The sequence below is a fragment of the Lycium barbarum genome, chromosome 12 (genome assembly GCF_019175385.1).
Source record: "Lycium barbarum isolate Lr01 chromosome 12, ASM1917538v2, whole genome shotgun sequence".
Classification (NCBI taxonomy): Eukaryota; Viridiplantae; Streptophyta; class Magnoliopsida; order Solanales; family Solanaceae; genus Lycium; species Lycium barbarum.
Genome location: NC_083348.1, coordinates 35,153,532 through 35,169,694, shown reverse-complemented (window position 1 = coordinate 35,169,694; position 16,163 = coordinate 35,153,532).

Below are 16,163 nucleotides of genomic sequence, written 5' to 3'. Positions count from 1 at the left end.
GTCGTCATAGTTATGTAGAAATTAAGTTATCCTACATAAATATGCCTTAAGGCATGGTTTCTATATAGGAGTAGTAGTTATGCCTTAAAGACATAACTTTACCCCTTGTTCGGCATGGTTCTGTAGAATACAATAAAAGTTATGCCTTAAGGCATAACTTTATCCCGATAGGCATAGTTTTTATGAAAATCCTGTCTTGCGATTTTATTTTATTTTACTCTGTTGGGGTTCGAACCCGAATCTCTAATTTCGTAGATGCACGAATAAAGATCCACAAATTTTTATTAAATGAAAAATAGGAACAAAAATTAAAGACCACCGATTTGAGAGCAAAAATTAAGGACCAGTCCATATGAAGGGCAATCAACACAAAGTTTTTATTAATAATCCCCCACACATACCTTTGCAGTAAATTAAGGTGGAACTAAGTGAAGTCAGTCATTTTTTTTTATAAACTGTAGCTTTAATTTACCAATAAATAAGTCTTCTCTCTATATTTATATTCACCCAAATATCTTTACCCATTTTGCTTCCCTGGCGACTACATTTTCCAGCAACACTTTCCTCAAGTTTGATGAGGAAAATGAACTCCAAAAAGGTGTAAATCGGTGGATTTAATTTTTTATTTTAAAAGAAAATTGTTGAACAAAAGATTTTTTTTTTAAAAAAAATTAATACATAGAGGGTAGGGAAAAGAAAATGGGGAGGATTACAAAGTGGGAATCGAAGTAGTCAACCAACTGAGCTATTAAAATCCCCCTAACAAAAGATTATATTAGTGAAATAGAAGGAAAAAAAATTAGTAAGGGTAAATTAATCGAATTGTAATATTTCATATTAATGATTAGGTTAAAAATTAAGATAAGGGAGGTGCATAATATCGTAAATCATATGAGAATTTAGCGTTACAAAGCACAATATGAGGAAATTCTCTGAAATGATCCCTCTGAAATTCAGATCCAAAAAAATAATTTCAAAGTTAAAGTTTAATTTTCTTGGAATTTATAAAAGAGGTCAACATCGCTTTTCTTTAAAGACAAGAAATACCTTAGGTTCCTTGCATTACCCTCTTACTTTCGAAAAAGAAATAAACGAGTGAATGCATGTCGTTTTAACTAACATATATGTTTTTGGAAAGCAAAAAATATTCAAACATGCCAACGAACAACTATTTCAAAATACGGTATCACTTTTTTTTTCAACAAATAACTTTTTACAAATTAACTAAAACCAAATTCAATTGCAATCAAACTATCCTTTCAAACACGGTGGCGTTTGTTTAACACTGATTTTTTTAGAAACTCATTTTAAGTTGCAAATGATATTGTATACGGTAAAAACCGGGTGTGGGCCAAGCCGGTGGAACGAGAACCGGAGGAAGGGACGATAATGCGCCCGAGGCTACTCGCCCTTGACCGAAACGGTGCCAAGGCCGAAGCTGAGCAAGGGCACCGACCGATCTGCCCTCTGCATCGTTGAAACGGCCGAGCCCGAGGACTCGGGCTTTCATGGCCGTTGGTCCGCAGGGCCGATAGCCTGAATGACCGTTTGTCCGTGTGGCCGTTGCAGACGGGTCACGCGCCAGTGACGTCCAGTCATGGTCAACTACCTACCATGCGTGTGTCAGACGGCGCCAGCAGTCTAATCCCACCAAACCCGTGCAGAGCAGTCCTTTTTATTATTATTTTATTGGCTCATATTGTATGAGAACCAGGGGAGTGCCACTATAAATAGGGCGTGTCCCCTTCCTTTAGGGGGTTGGCCCTTTCTACTTCCTAAGAACACTTGTAATAGAAGAATTTATATATACAATCTCTCTTATTATTTGATTCGGCCAAGGTCACTCGTTATTGTTGTTAGTGAATTCAATCCATCAAATATCATACATTACACACGGACACTTGTGTTACTAGCCAACTATCATCTTTAGCCGTTTTATTAAGGTGCTCTCAAATATGTACTTTCTTTATCCAACACACATCAAGAACGAAGCACATATCCTATACCCATTTACAAATTTAATTGATTATCCGAAACCGGGGTAAACAGTTTGGCACCCACCGTGGGGCTAGGATAATAGTGGTCTTTGGCCTTGATTCCTACCATATTCATCGAAACCAAAAGCGTCCCTACCCATCTCTGTGAAAACGGTCCGAATGGCTGACGTCGAACAATCCGGTCATGCCAATAATACCGAGATCGTGGCGGAAAACGAAGGGAGCGAACTACGGGCATTGCCGAACCCCGCTGATCCGAACCCCGTTGATTCAAGGGAAGGACTCAACCGGCAAAATACCATAGATCAAGAGAACGCCGCCCTACCGGCTACCGATCCTCTCAACACCCACCATTCCGTTACGATATCCCGGGATAGGGGCCGGAGAGAACCGGACGCGCCAAACAACGGCATTAACTTACGTTTAATTTTTGAAATGCTGCAGGAGCAGAGGGCGGCAATCGCCGAGCAAGGGTTAGCAATCGCCCAACTGCAGAGCGGAAAGGGTGAAGCAGGGCCGGTAAAGGCAAAGGGTACAGTCGGAACCGGAAGAAACGAAATACGAATGGTCGAGAGCGACGGCTCCAGAGCTGGCTCCTCGACAGAGGTCCTAAAGATGCTCGAGACTTTGGCGAAGCGGGTGGATTCGACCGAAAAGAGGGTCGAGACATACAATTCTCGGGTGGACCAGATACCGGGGGCTCCACCTTTACTGAAGGGGCCGAATTCGAAAAGGTACATCCAAAGGCCTTTTCCACCGAGTGCGGCCCCGAAACTGATCCCGAAGAGGTTTAAAATGCCCGACATACAGAAGTATGACGGCACCACGGACCCGCACGAGCACGTGACCTCATATACTTGTGCCATAAAAGGCAATGATATGGAAGAAGATGAGATCGAGTCGGTATTGCTGAAAACATTTGGGGAAACTCTGTCGAAGGGAGCGTTGACGTGGTATGACCATCTACCCGAGCACTCGATCACTTCTTTCGAAATGCTCGCCGATGCCTTCGTAAAGGCACATGCCGGTGCCATAAAGGTGCAGGCCCGCAAAGCCGATATATTCCGGATAACTCAAAGGGACGATGAGCTACTACGGGAGTTCGTCACCCGGTTCCAGAGGGAACGGATGGAACTACCCCCGGTGCCAGAAGAATGGGCCGCACAAGCCTTTACAAAAGGGCTCAACATGCTAAGTTCAGTTGCCTCGGCCAAGTTGAAGGAAAATTTGCTGGAATACGAGGCCGTGACATGGGCCGATGTCCACAATCGGTATCAATCGAAGATTCGGGTAGAGGATGATTAGTTCGAGCTCTCCCCGATAAAGTTAAAAGTGGATAGAGGTTTCGAGAAGTCGAGGAAGGGTTATGAGATGAAGTCTGAATCATCAAAAGAAAGGTTTCGGCCATACTCCCACCCGGGGAGACCAAACTCCAGGTCGGACGGGTCAAAGGAGAGCCCAAACCACCTCTCCGGTCAAGGTAGCAAGCAGGTCGAGCGCCCGTCAAACAGCCGGGGACTCTCGTTCAGGAGCGACACCGGAAGTTCTGTCAACCATAGGGGTCCGTCGAAGATTTCGGAGTACAACTTCAACGTCAATACCTCGGGCCTTGTATCGGCTATCGGCCGAGTACCGGATATGCGTTGGCCGAAACCACTGAGGTCAGACCCGGGACAGCGGGATCCTAGCATGGTGTGTGAGTATCACGGAACCCACGGTCACAAAACTGAGGATTGCCGCCAGTTGAGAGAAGAGGTAGCCCGGTTATTAAAAAACGGCCACCTCCGAGATCTGTTGAGCGAGCGAGCCAAAAGTCACTACAAAGAGCGGGAAGCTCATCGAAGGGTCGAACCGGTCGAACACCAGCATACGATCAACATGATAGTTGGGGGTATTGACGTCCCTCGGGAACCGGTAATGAAACGGACCAAGGTCTCAATTGTTCATGAAAAACGCATCCGAGACCATTCGACCAGGGGCTCTATTTTCTTCGATGACGAAGACGCGGAAGACATCGTTCAGCCGCACAACGATGCACTGGTAATTTCTGTACTTGTCTTTAAAACTAAGGTTAAACGAATTTTGGTTGACCCAGGTAGCTCGGCCAACATCATCCGATGGGGAGTGGTCGAACAGCTAGGGTTTCTCGATAGGATTGTTCCGGTAGTTCGGGTATTCAGCGGGTTCAATATGGCTAGCGAAACCACGAAGGGAGAGATCTCATTGCCCGTAAACGTGGATGGCACCATTCAGCAAACAATGTTCTATGTGATCGAAGGGGACATGAAATATAATGCGTTATTGGGCAGACCTTGGATACATTGCATGAAGGCAGTTCCCTCAACACTGCATCAGTTGCTGAAATTCCCCACTCCGGAGGGGGTGAAAACCGTCCGGGGCGAGCAGCCCGCAGCAAAGGAAATGTTCGCAGTAGACGAGAAGCTGGCTCTGGAAGAGAAGGGTACAACCGGGGGGCAGGTCCCCCAATAGCAATTAAAGTGCACTGAACCGGATCCAGTACATGAAGAGGATGACTTCGGGACGCCCAGATCCTTCGTCATGCCAGACGACTCGGACGCGACCAATTCAACCATGGAGGAGCTGGAGCAGATCATTTTGTTCGAGTTCTTACCGGACAGGAAGGTATACCTGGGCACGGGGCTTACCCCGGAGCTCAGGCGTAAATTAATTGAATTTCTTCAAGCTAACGCCGATTGCTTTGCATGGTCGCATATAGACATGACAGGTATATCACCGGAAATAGCGTCCCACAAACTCAGCTTGGACGGAAAATTTCAACCGGTGAAGCAAAAAAGAAGGCCCATGTCAGAGCAAAAACACGCCTTCGTGAAAGACGAGGTAACAAAGCTTTTGAATATAGGCTCCATCCGGGAGGTGAAATACCCGAACTGGCTTGCTAACGTGGTGGTGGTGCCCAAAAAAGGTAATAAAATTCGAATGTGTGTCGATTATAAGGACTTAAACAAGGCATGCCCGAAGGATTCATTTCCATTGCCTCACATCGACAGAATGATCGATGCGACGACCGGGCATGAAATGTTAAGTTTTCTCGATGCTTACTCCGGGTACAACCAAATCTGGATGCACCTGGAGGATCAAGAGAAAACATCCTTCATCACCCGTTATGGGACTTACTGTTATAACGTCATGCCTTTCGGATTTAAAAATGCCGGTGCAACTTACCAACGCCTAGTTAATGGGATGTTCGAAGAACAAATAGGGAAAACAATAGAGGTTTATGTTGACGATATGGTTGTTAAGTCCCTGGAAACAGAGGACCATTTAAAGCATTTGCAGGAAACCTTCGATGTACTCCGCAGATACAACATGAAACTAAACCCGGAGAAGTGTGCCTTCGGCGTATGGTCCGGTAAATTTCTGGGGTTCATGGTGTCAAACCGGGGAATTGAAATCAACCCGGACAAGATCAAGGCCATCAAGGACATCGAGGTCGTGAACAACATAAAGGGGGTACAGAAGCTCACCGGGCGGATAGCGGCGCTGAATCACTTCATTTCGAGGTCCTCGGACAAGAGTCACTGTTTCTTCTCTTTGCTCAGAAAGAAGAACGACTTCGATTGGACACCGGAGTGCCAAGAAGCCCTAAGGGAGTTGAAGAAGTATCTGTCCAGCCCCCCGTTACTGCACACACCGAAGGCTGATGAGCCGCTTTTTCTCTACCTAGCAGTCTCCGAAATGGCGGTAAGCGACGTTTTGGTCCGAGAAGAATCAGGTACGCAATTCCCTATCTATTATGTAAGTAGAACTTGATGCAGAGACCCGTTATCCCCATTTGGAAAAGCTAGCATTAGCATTGGTAAGCGCTTCCAGAAAGCTCAAACCTTATTTTCAATGCCATCCCATATATGTAATAACCACTTACCCTTTAAAAAACATCATGCATAAACCCGAGTTATCGGGTAGATTAACAAAATGGGCTGTAGAAATTAGCGGTTACGATATCGAGTACAAACCTCGAACAACCATTAAATCCCAAATCTTGGCCGATTTTGTGGCAGACTTTACCCCGGCCATGGTCCCCGAGGTCGAGAAGGAACTTTTGCTGACCTCGGGAAACATCACGGGCGTTTGGTCTCTACATACGGACGGGGCCTCGAATCTTAGAGGTTCCGGACTCGGGATTGTCCTTAGGACCCCGGCCGAGGAGGTCATCCGACAGTCCGTTAGAACTGCTAGACTGACTAACAATGAAGCCGAGTATGAGGCTATGATTGCAGGTTTGGAATTAGCTCGGAGCTTGGGAGCCGAAAAAATCGAAGCAAAGTGCGACTCGCTTTTGGTCGTGAACCAGGTGAACGGAGTATTCGAGGTAAAGGACGAACGGATGCAGCGATACCTCAAAAAAACCCAAGTGGTACTTCATCAATTCAAAGAATGGATCATGCAGCATGTACCAAGGGAGCAGAACAGCGAAGCAGATACATTAGCAAACTTGGGATCCTCGGTCGAGGCGGAGGAAATCGACCTCGGGGGCAACGGTGCACTTATCGAACACGGCCATAGAAACCGGGCACTCTGAAATATACACAATGGGCTTGACCTGGGATTGGCGCAACAAGTACATCGACTACTTGCGTGATGGTAAGCTCCCAAATGATCCGAAGGAGTCACGATCGCTACGGACCAAAGCTGCCCGCTTTTGCTTGGTGGACGGTCAACTGTATCGACGCTCTTTCCTCGGTCCTCTGGCTAAGTGTTTGGGTCCCGGTGAAACGAAATACGTGATAAGAGAGGTACACGAGGGAACCTGCGACAACCACTCCGGTGCGGAAGCTCTGGTTCGAAAAATCATCAGGGCCGGTTATTACTGGAATCGGATGGATGAAGACGCTAAAATCTTTGTCCGAAAATGCGACGGATGTCAGAAGCACGCTCCGATGATCCACCAGCCCGGGGAGTTACTGCATTCGGTGATCTCACCCTGGCCTTTCATGAAGTGAGGAATGGACATTGTGGGTCCGTTACCTCAAGCACCAGGTAAGGCCCGTTTCATTCTGTTTATGACTGACTATTTTTCTAAATGGGTTGAAGCACAGGCCTTCGAGAAGATAAGAGAGAAGGAAGTCATCGACTTCATATGAGATCACATCATCTGCCGCTTCGGCGTCCCCTCCGAGATTACTTGTGACAACGGTCCTCAGTTCGTGGGTGGAAAGGTCAACAATTTCCTCGAGGGGTTGAAGATCAAGAAAATCGTGTCAACCCCGTATCACCCGTGTGCAAACGGACAGGCAGAATCCACGAACAAAACGATAATCCAAAATCTGAGGAAAAGACTTGAAGCAGCGAAGCATCGCTGGAGGGAGATATTGCCGGAGGTGCTGTGGGCCTACAGAACCATATCCAAATCGAGCACGGGAGAAACCCCATTCTCATTGGTTTACGGAGCCGAAGCCCTTGTCCCCGTGGAAGTCGGCGAACCGACCCTCCGTTTCAGGTATACCACCGAGGGGTCAAACGGGGAGGCCATGGCCGTGAAGCTCGACCTCGCAGATGAACTACACGAAAGCGCGTCGGTCCGCATGGCGGCCCAAAAGCAGAGGATGGAAAGATACTACAACCGAAGAGCCAACTTTCGGTATTTCCAAGTTGGGGATTTAGTGCTTCGAAAAGTTAACTTGCACACCAAGAACCCCAACGAGGGAAAGCTGGGGCCGAACTGGGAAGGCCCGTACAAGATAACCGGTATAACAGGCAAAGGATCGTACCAATTGGAGTCCATGGACGGGCAGCGTCTGCGTAATAACTGGAACGTGGCCCATCTGAAGAGATGCTACTGCTGAGGTATGGTCTCCCCACATTCTCTTATTAACTTTTCTATCTTACAGGAAGTCAAAAGAGGGATAAAAGTTAGAGTCTTAGGCCTGAAAACACGTGTTGCACTCTTTTCCTTAGTCCAGTTTTATCCCAAAATGGGTTTTCCGACATGGTGTTTAATGAGGCAACGAGTACAACGTGTTACTTAACGGATATGAAGGGCAAGTACCCGGATACCCGGTGTCACATCCTCCGATTGAGGACATAATAGCAGTCACCCGACCTCGGATATCGGATAAGTGCTAGGGGAGTACTATGCCACACCGAAGATGACCCCGATTAAAGCAGACGGAGAAGCTCAACATTTTGCTATGGCAAAGTTAAGGCCTGGCCACCGGCCATAGCCTCCAATGTAAGGACCAAACGATCATAATGAATCGTGTCCCATTTAGCATTTTGCTACGGCAAAGTTAAGGCCCGGCCACCGGCCATAGCCTCCAATGTAAGGACCAAACGATCATAATGAATCGTGTCCCATTTAGCATTTTGCTACGGCAAATTTAAGGCCCGGCCACCGGCCATAACCTCCAATGTAAGGACCAAACGATCATAACGAATCGTGTCCCATTTTACATTTGCTACGGCTAAGGAAGAAAGAGTTAAAATTCTCATATGTACAAACATTTTGCAAGCACAAAGTTATCAAAGTACAAACATTTTGCAAGCACAAAGTCATCAAAAGTTGGGATAACAGCTTCCTGTCAAATATACTTTGCCCAGTTGATAAAAATCGTATTTCGGTTCTGCCTCGTTCGCATACCCTACGCCGGGTACCATGGTCGAAATTCAACAAAGGCAACGAGATCACAATGATCCAAGCCAAAATTTGATAAGCCACCGGCCCCAAAATATCGGATAAGACCTACGGGCACGATGAATTAACGACTACGAGTCGACTTGTCCTAGAACGGATCAGCAACTATAGCAAAAGCAGTGAGTAAACATTCAAACGAAGAAGCAAGAAAGATGCATTTTTCATTTATACAACAGATGTCTCTTACATCAAAAGAAAAACAAAGTCCTACAAAGGCAAAAAACAAAAACAAAAAGCAAGGCATAAGCCCCATACTATCCGGCATGACTGGAGGAGGATGAGTGCTCGGACACAGTTCGCTCGGAGTCGTCTGACTCGGACCCGAGGGCACTATTGGCTTCTTCCTCCATCCTCTTGGCCTCGAGTATCAGGGCCGGAAGATCCGAGAAACCGTGCTCAGCTTGCTCGAGGGTGATCCGCCGAGACTTCCACTTCTCATACTCGGCAACAATAGCAGTATGAGCCTCGGCCGTCTTAACACTTCTCCAGGTCCCTTCCAAGTCGGCCTCAGCCTTGGCCAATTTCGCTTCCAGATCAGCCCGGTCTTCCTCAAGGACACTTATCCTACCAGTGGCTGCCTCCAGCTCGGCCTTAAGGCCGTTGTTGGTGATAACCGCCTCTTCGAGCTCGGCCCTTAGGCCTTCGCATATCTGAGACCGCTCCTCGGCTTTTTCCTCGAACACCCTCCTACGCTCGTTGGATAAGGCGGCCTCGGACTCTAGCTGCCGGTTCCTCTCGGCCAAACCCGTTGCATCAGCCTTCACCGAGTCCAGCTCTCCCCGGAGTCGGGAAACCGTGGTCTCGAGCTCATCTAGCCTCGAGGAAAACTGGGCTTTATCCCGGTTAAGGCCGATTTTTTCAGACTCAAGGCTCCGGTTATAGTCGGCCATAGCGACCAGTTCACTCTTCAAACGACGGTTCTCGTCCTTAGCCGCATCAAGCTCGGGACGGAGGTTGGCCAGCACGGCCGCCCGATTCAACTCTTCCTCCTTCTCCTGAAGAAGATGCTGGTACTTCTCCGTTTCTCGGCCCTGGGCATCCAGTTGGCCTCGAAGATCGTGTATCTCATGCTGGGCACGGATGAAAGCTTCATTAACCAGCACCACACTCTGCAGGTAGAATAAGTTAGAAGACTTAGGCGAAGTAAGGGTAAAATCCCCAGATAAATTATACAAAGATGGCTAAGAACCTTACCCGGTTGCCCGCGTGCATACCCTCGTTAATGAGGCACTGCCAGGTGACCCCGGTCATTTTGCGCCTGTCCGAATCAGAGACGAGGGGTCGCAAATAGCTCGCAACACCCACCGGACGCGACAAGAAGCTGCAGTCCTCGGGGACGGTGATTACTGCCGATCGGGTTCTCCTTGGTTCCACGCTCGGGGCCGGGAAAATATTCACCAAGTTGTCCCTGGCACCAGAGTCGTTGGTTCGGTTTTCCTTTATAGGGGAGCATCTTCCGAAGAAGTTTCACCTGAAATGTCGACAAAGTCAATCGACCGAAGAGGAGCTGGTGAAAGTATTTCTTCCGCACCTAAATGTGGAGCAGGAACCATCAGACCTTCGCCGATAGAAGGAAGGGGTGGAACGGAGACCGCCTCCTACGGTATTGGAGCCACGGAGGGAATAGAGCCGACACTCTGGATAATGATGTCGGGCTCCGTCTCTTCCCTTGAGGACCGAGCGACGCTTCTTGCTTTCTTCCTTTTCGGCATCTGCCCCTTCTCGGAGGGCCGTTTTATTTTTGCAGCATCGGCAAGAACACGGGAAGAACCCGCTGTGTCAAACTCGGATGCCGGTACTGAGGGAACGGTCCCCGACTCCGGTCTGGGGGCTACCGAGCCCTTGGGCAAACCTGAAAAAATAAGATGTTAGAGAAGGTCGAAGGACGAAACGAATAAAGGAAGCTGCAGCTGAATGGAGGTAGAGGGCTACCGTGGTTCTGGGCGACCCATCGGCCACGCGACAGGTGGGCCCATGTCCGGTCGTCATAAGGGTGCTGGTCGAGGAGAACAGTGACCCAGACACTCAGATTCCGAATGACCGGAGGAACGTACCCGTTGGCTGACGGAAGTAGAGAAAAAACAGTGAGAAGACGGAATAAAAATTTAACAAGGCAACGCTAAGGCAATTGTTCGAGACTTGGGACTTACGCTTGTTGTTCCATTTCTCCGGGAAGGGCATGTAATCGGCCGAGATGATGTCCTCGGTCTTTACCCGGACATATCGCTCCAACCAACCCCGGTCCCTGTCCTCGTCCATTTTCGAGAAGAAGGGATTCCGGCTGCGTTTGGCCAGTTTCATTACGCCACCTCGGAACAGCCTCGGGGAGTATAGGCGTATCAGGTAGGCCAAGGTGAGCTCCTTATCAGCGTTGTCGGCCAACATCTGGAGGCACACTACGACCCTCCAAACATTTGGCCCGATCTGGGCCAACGTGACGCCGTAGGTCCGGCACATGTCGAGGATGACCGGATCCACCGGGGGATCGAGTTTGAGAGTGAAGGGGTATGTATAAACATACAAAAACCCTTCACGATGGTCGGTAACGGATTCACCTGGCCCGGGGGCGAAAACCCGAACCGGACGGGTGTCCCACCCGCAATCGGCGAGGACTATGTCGAGCCTCTCCTCGGTGATAGATGAGGGATACCACCTTACGTCAAAACCCCTGTCTTAAACGGAGGAAGGCTTCTCGACCTCAAGGTCCTTGTTAAAGTTGAATTTGGCCGGTATGATATCCGAGGCCGTGGGCTCAAATTTAACCGGGGTTGCAGGCTCGGCCCCTGGGGACGATGCCGGTGGAGCATCATGAGAAGTGGATTCAGACATCGAGATGACGAGAAAGAAGGAAGGCCCGGGAGAGGGATTTAATAAAGACGAAGAGACTAGTGATAACTAAAAGCAAGGGGAGCAGAATTGGTTCTTTTTTGCACGCTGTGTGAATCGATGAAACAACAGCAGATCAAATGGGAAGTTAATTGTGTCTGGCGAAAGTGAGAAGGTGCAGAAAATGGAGTGGAGTCGAAGAAGAGCAAATGCGTGAAAATGGAAAAGTGAGGAGGTGAAAGGCCTTATATAGGCAAAGAAGAGGAACGGTTACCGAGGACGGCCAATCAAGGGGCGCCACGTGTCCCGCCATTAATTCGAAGTGACTTGAAACGATGCGAAAAAGGCGGTTGGCAGAAACGGGCCATCCGGAGCGGGACACGTGGCCAATAAAAGGGGACGCATTACGCAACCTTTCCCGCCAAGATAAGAAGGCAATGACGAGCTGCCGGAACCACCAGTTTTCTGGGAATTATCCACTTCCCGTTACTCCGATAGATCGCAGATCCGGGAAGCGTGGGGCTATCTATATACGGTAAAAACCGGGTGTGGGCCAAGCCGGTGGAACGAGAACCGGAGGAAGGGACGATAATGCGCCCGAGGCTACTCGCCCTTGACCGAAACGGTGCCAAGGCCGAAGCTGAGCAAGGGCACCGACCGATCTGCCCTCTGCATCGTTGAAACGGCCGAGCCCGAGGACTCGGGCTTTCATGGCCGTTGGTCCGCAGGGCCGATAGCCTGAATGACCGTTTGTCCGTGTGGCCGTTGCAGACGGGTCACGCGCCAGTGACGTCCAGTCATGGTCAACTACCTACCATGCGTGTGTCAGACGGCGCCAGCAGTCTAATCCCACCAAACCCGTGCAGAGCAGTCCTTTTTATTATTATTTTATTGGCTCATATTGTATGAGAACCAGGGGAGTGCCACTATAAATAGGGCGTGTCCCCTTCCTTTAGGGGGTTGGCCCTTTCTACTTCCTAAGAACACTTGTAATAGAAGAATTTATATATACAATCTCTCTCATTATTTGATTCGGCCAAGGTCACTCGTTATTGTTGTTAGTGAATTCAATCCATCAAATATCATACATTACACACGGACACTTGTGTTACTAGCCAACTATCATCTTTAGCCGTTTTATTAAGGTGCTCTCAAATATGTACTTTCTTTATCCAACACACATCAAGAACGAAGCACATATCCTATACCCATTTACAAATTTAATTGATTATCCGAAACCGGGGTAAACAGATATTTGTTTCCAGCTTTAGTATAACGTGAAGACAACTTTACAAGAATTTTTTGAGGTTTCTTGAAGATGCAAAGGCTGATTCCTAACCCAAAATATGGCCATTTTGCAATGCAGAGTTTATTTAATAGTACAATCAAGATGTTTTATTTAAATAATGGAGTATTCTAGTTAATTGTTAATCCACCAAAATAATTCGTTATACGTATTGGTGGACGCAGTGAGAACCAGCTATCAGGCACTAGAACTTCAATGCAATGGTTGATGTTGGATGAGTTACAGAAAACAAATCTAACAAAAGTCAACTCGAAAAAAATACTAATAACAGTCAAGGCAATTAAAGATATTTAATAAGCATCAAAGGCAACCGTTTGGAGTCAAATTAATTTGCTTTAGAAAATACTAATTGCTCAGTCTTCTTTTCTGAGTTATTTTATTCCTTAGTCAAGTCAATTTAAAATAAAGAAATCACTTAATTATATTTGATTTAGCAAAAAGTTATACTTGTTGGATTATGGTACAAAGTTCATCAAAACATTATTTTTGTTTTGAAAATAAACATTGCATTTGATAGGAAGTGAAGAATCTCTATTGTTCAAAGCCGAAGAAGAAGTTTGATTTTTTAGCAAAGTTAGGAGTGTAAATATTTTTTCCCCATTTAAATTAGGTAGCTAACTCTCCTATATTCTACTATAAGATTTTCTAAGGATATAAATCCTCGCAAGAATTAACTTGAGGTTAAATGGTCCAATAGAGATTTAATAAATTGTGTTAAAAATTAACTTCAAAGCTTTAAATCTTAGATGAAATTTAATATAGTGCATTTTTATCTTACATGAAATTGTGTTGTATTACATTTTTTTAAGGTGGCCTCTTATATAGGTTAAATTATGAAATTTCTAACAATAGTAAGAATAGATGTAGTATTTTAGTTTGATTGGATTGGAAATTGGGTAGAAATGTATCAGAACTTGGGTAGAAATGCAGGGCCGCAGCTACGGCCAAGTAAGGATGGTCAACTGAACACTCTTTGCCCGAAAATTAGACCATGTAGGTAAAATATTCTGTTTTATTTAATATATAAATAAATGCACACCCTTTGCCACAATTGGGAGTGACTGTCCAGCTGCAAGGCTGTTCATTTGAGACAAGGTGGTCCGCGGTTCGATCCTTGCTCATTTGTAAGGCTGTTCATTTTGCAGTCATTTGTAAGAAAAAAGAAATAAAACAAGGGCCATAAAACAATCAAAAACGTGGATTGTGCTGAGCCAGATTCTATACAAGAACATATCTATTCTCTTTCTTATTAGACCCTACCAATTATTCTTTAATTTTGAACGAATTAACACACTTGTTTTTCTTTTGTTTAAATTTACTTCAGTTTATAAAAAAACTAAGAAATGCATCATCTAAAATATTATTGCACATCAAGTAAAAATGTCGATATTCTTCTTCTCTTTCTATTTTTTCAGTTAAAATCAATCAATAAAAAAGAAAATTACTTAGAGGCACGCTTTCTTTCATTTCAACTACTATTTTTTTTTTCATATTATCTATAGATTATTTTGGCCTATGACTTTTTGTTTTACTGTACCAATTTCAAGGAGTAGGTACTAATTTTCTTTTATGTTCCTGTAGCGACTAATCTTTCGTTCTTGAAAATAATAATCAAGACAAGAAAAATAGCGACAAAGAATAATATTTGATTTCAAGAATTTGTGCGGGGGTTACAATCTTTATGAAATCTTAAATAAAAAAATGTAATCCTCTGATTCTTCTCCTCACGATACGGCCGTCAATCAAGGGCTTTGCTTGTTCTTGAATGGACGAATTACTTGTTGTTGATGTTTCACTACGAATGCGGAGCCGAGCTTTAATCACAAACGTAGAGATATGGAAACTTGCGGCTCACCACTTGGAGCGAAGACTTCTTAGTATGCGGAAGACTTGCGGCTGAGAGCTTCTCTATGTATATTTTTTTTCCTCTTTTGGCTTTGTGAAGACCCCTATTTATAGTTGCAGGGGAGAGCTAGGGTTTGTATATGATTGGTTGAACCATGTCATTTGAACACTTGGCGACATTTGATTGGTTCTTCTATTGACTTGACATGCTGCGTCACTTATGCACGTGACATGATTTTATTGGTCCTTGATTTGACTTGGCGCGCTACGTCATTTGACACGTGGCATGGACCTTGAGCTAATAAAGTGGGCTCATCATGTGAAGTCCGACAAGATAGATTAGCCCAATTGAATTGGTGTTTCAACTAAGTCCATACATGTTGGATTTAAACAATAAATCTGATTATGTTAGCCCATAATATTTGTTTGGACCTATACATTTAGAATTTAGAATATGATCCAAATTAATTTGTGGATTTAAGTTCGATTAAATTTCAGTGTCTATAAATGCCCCCTGCTTCAAGGCTTCTCGAGGTGCATGACTTGTTGAACCTTTAAAGACGAGGCTTGAAGTATTCACGAAGCGATTTTTTTTTTGTATTGTGTCCACGAGCCGACCTGATGATGTGTCTAATAATTGACGATAATTTCGATGAATCCTCTAGCTTCTTCGCGTCACAAGCAGACTTTACCACCGCCATATGTAAGCCTACCCTTACTAGGATAGAACAGCGACTTTCCATACATCAGCATCTTCCATATACAAATACTTTCCATATTAGGAGAAATCAGCGGCTTTCCCTACAATAGTATTTTCCGTATGCAAATATATTCTATATCAGGAGAAATCAGTGGCTTTCCATACATAATTTTCCATATACAAAACCTTTCCATACGTACAGAAAATATATAGCAATAAAGAAACACCCTTTTCCTTTTCCTTAGTCGTTATTTGCTGCATCCTAGGAAATATACAGCCCTTGACCTTGATATGCATTAAACTAGGTAAGGATGCTGCTAGTATTGCACGAGTTAGCCTCATATTTCATGTTGCAAAGTGGTCACTTTCCATAAATAAGCTTAACCGCCACATATATCCCAAACTTTCCATAATTTGTATGGTATTCCTTTCCATATTTTAGGAGAGAACATGGACTTTTCATAGGCTTAAATCTTCCATATATAAGCCCTTTCCCATATTAGGATAGAATAATGACTTTCCATATATAAGTCTAAACCTTCCATAATTTGATTCCTACTAGGACGAGGATTTCTTTGTGTAGTCCATGTAGGAACCAGATTTTGACATCTATAAATACCCCGCATTATCATGGTGGTTTGACGTCAATTTGCTGAATCATCGAGTTGGTTCGAACGCATCTCTTTCACGTAATTCTCTTCTTCAATATGAATTTTCGTCACTTTATTCACAGTTTTGCATGTCTGTGGTAGAAAATCCATATCTTGATGTAGGAACGTCGAAATCATGATCCGCTTGATGTTTCGGAAACTAGAC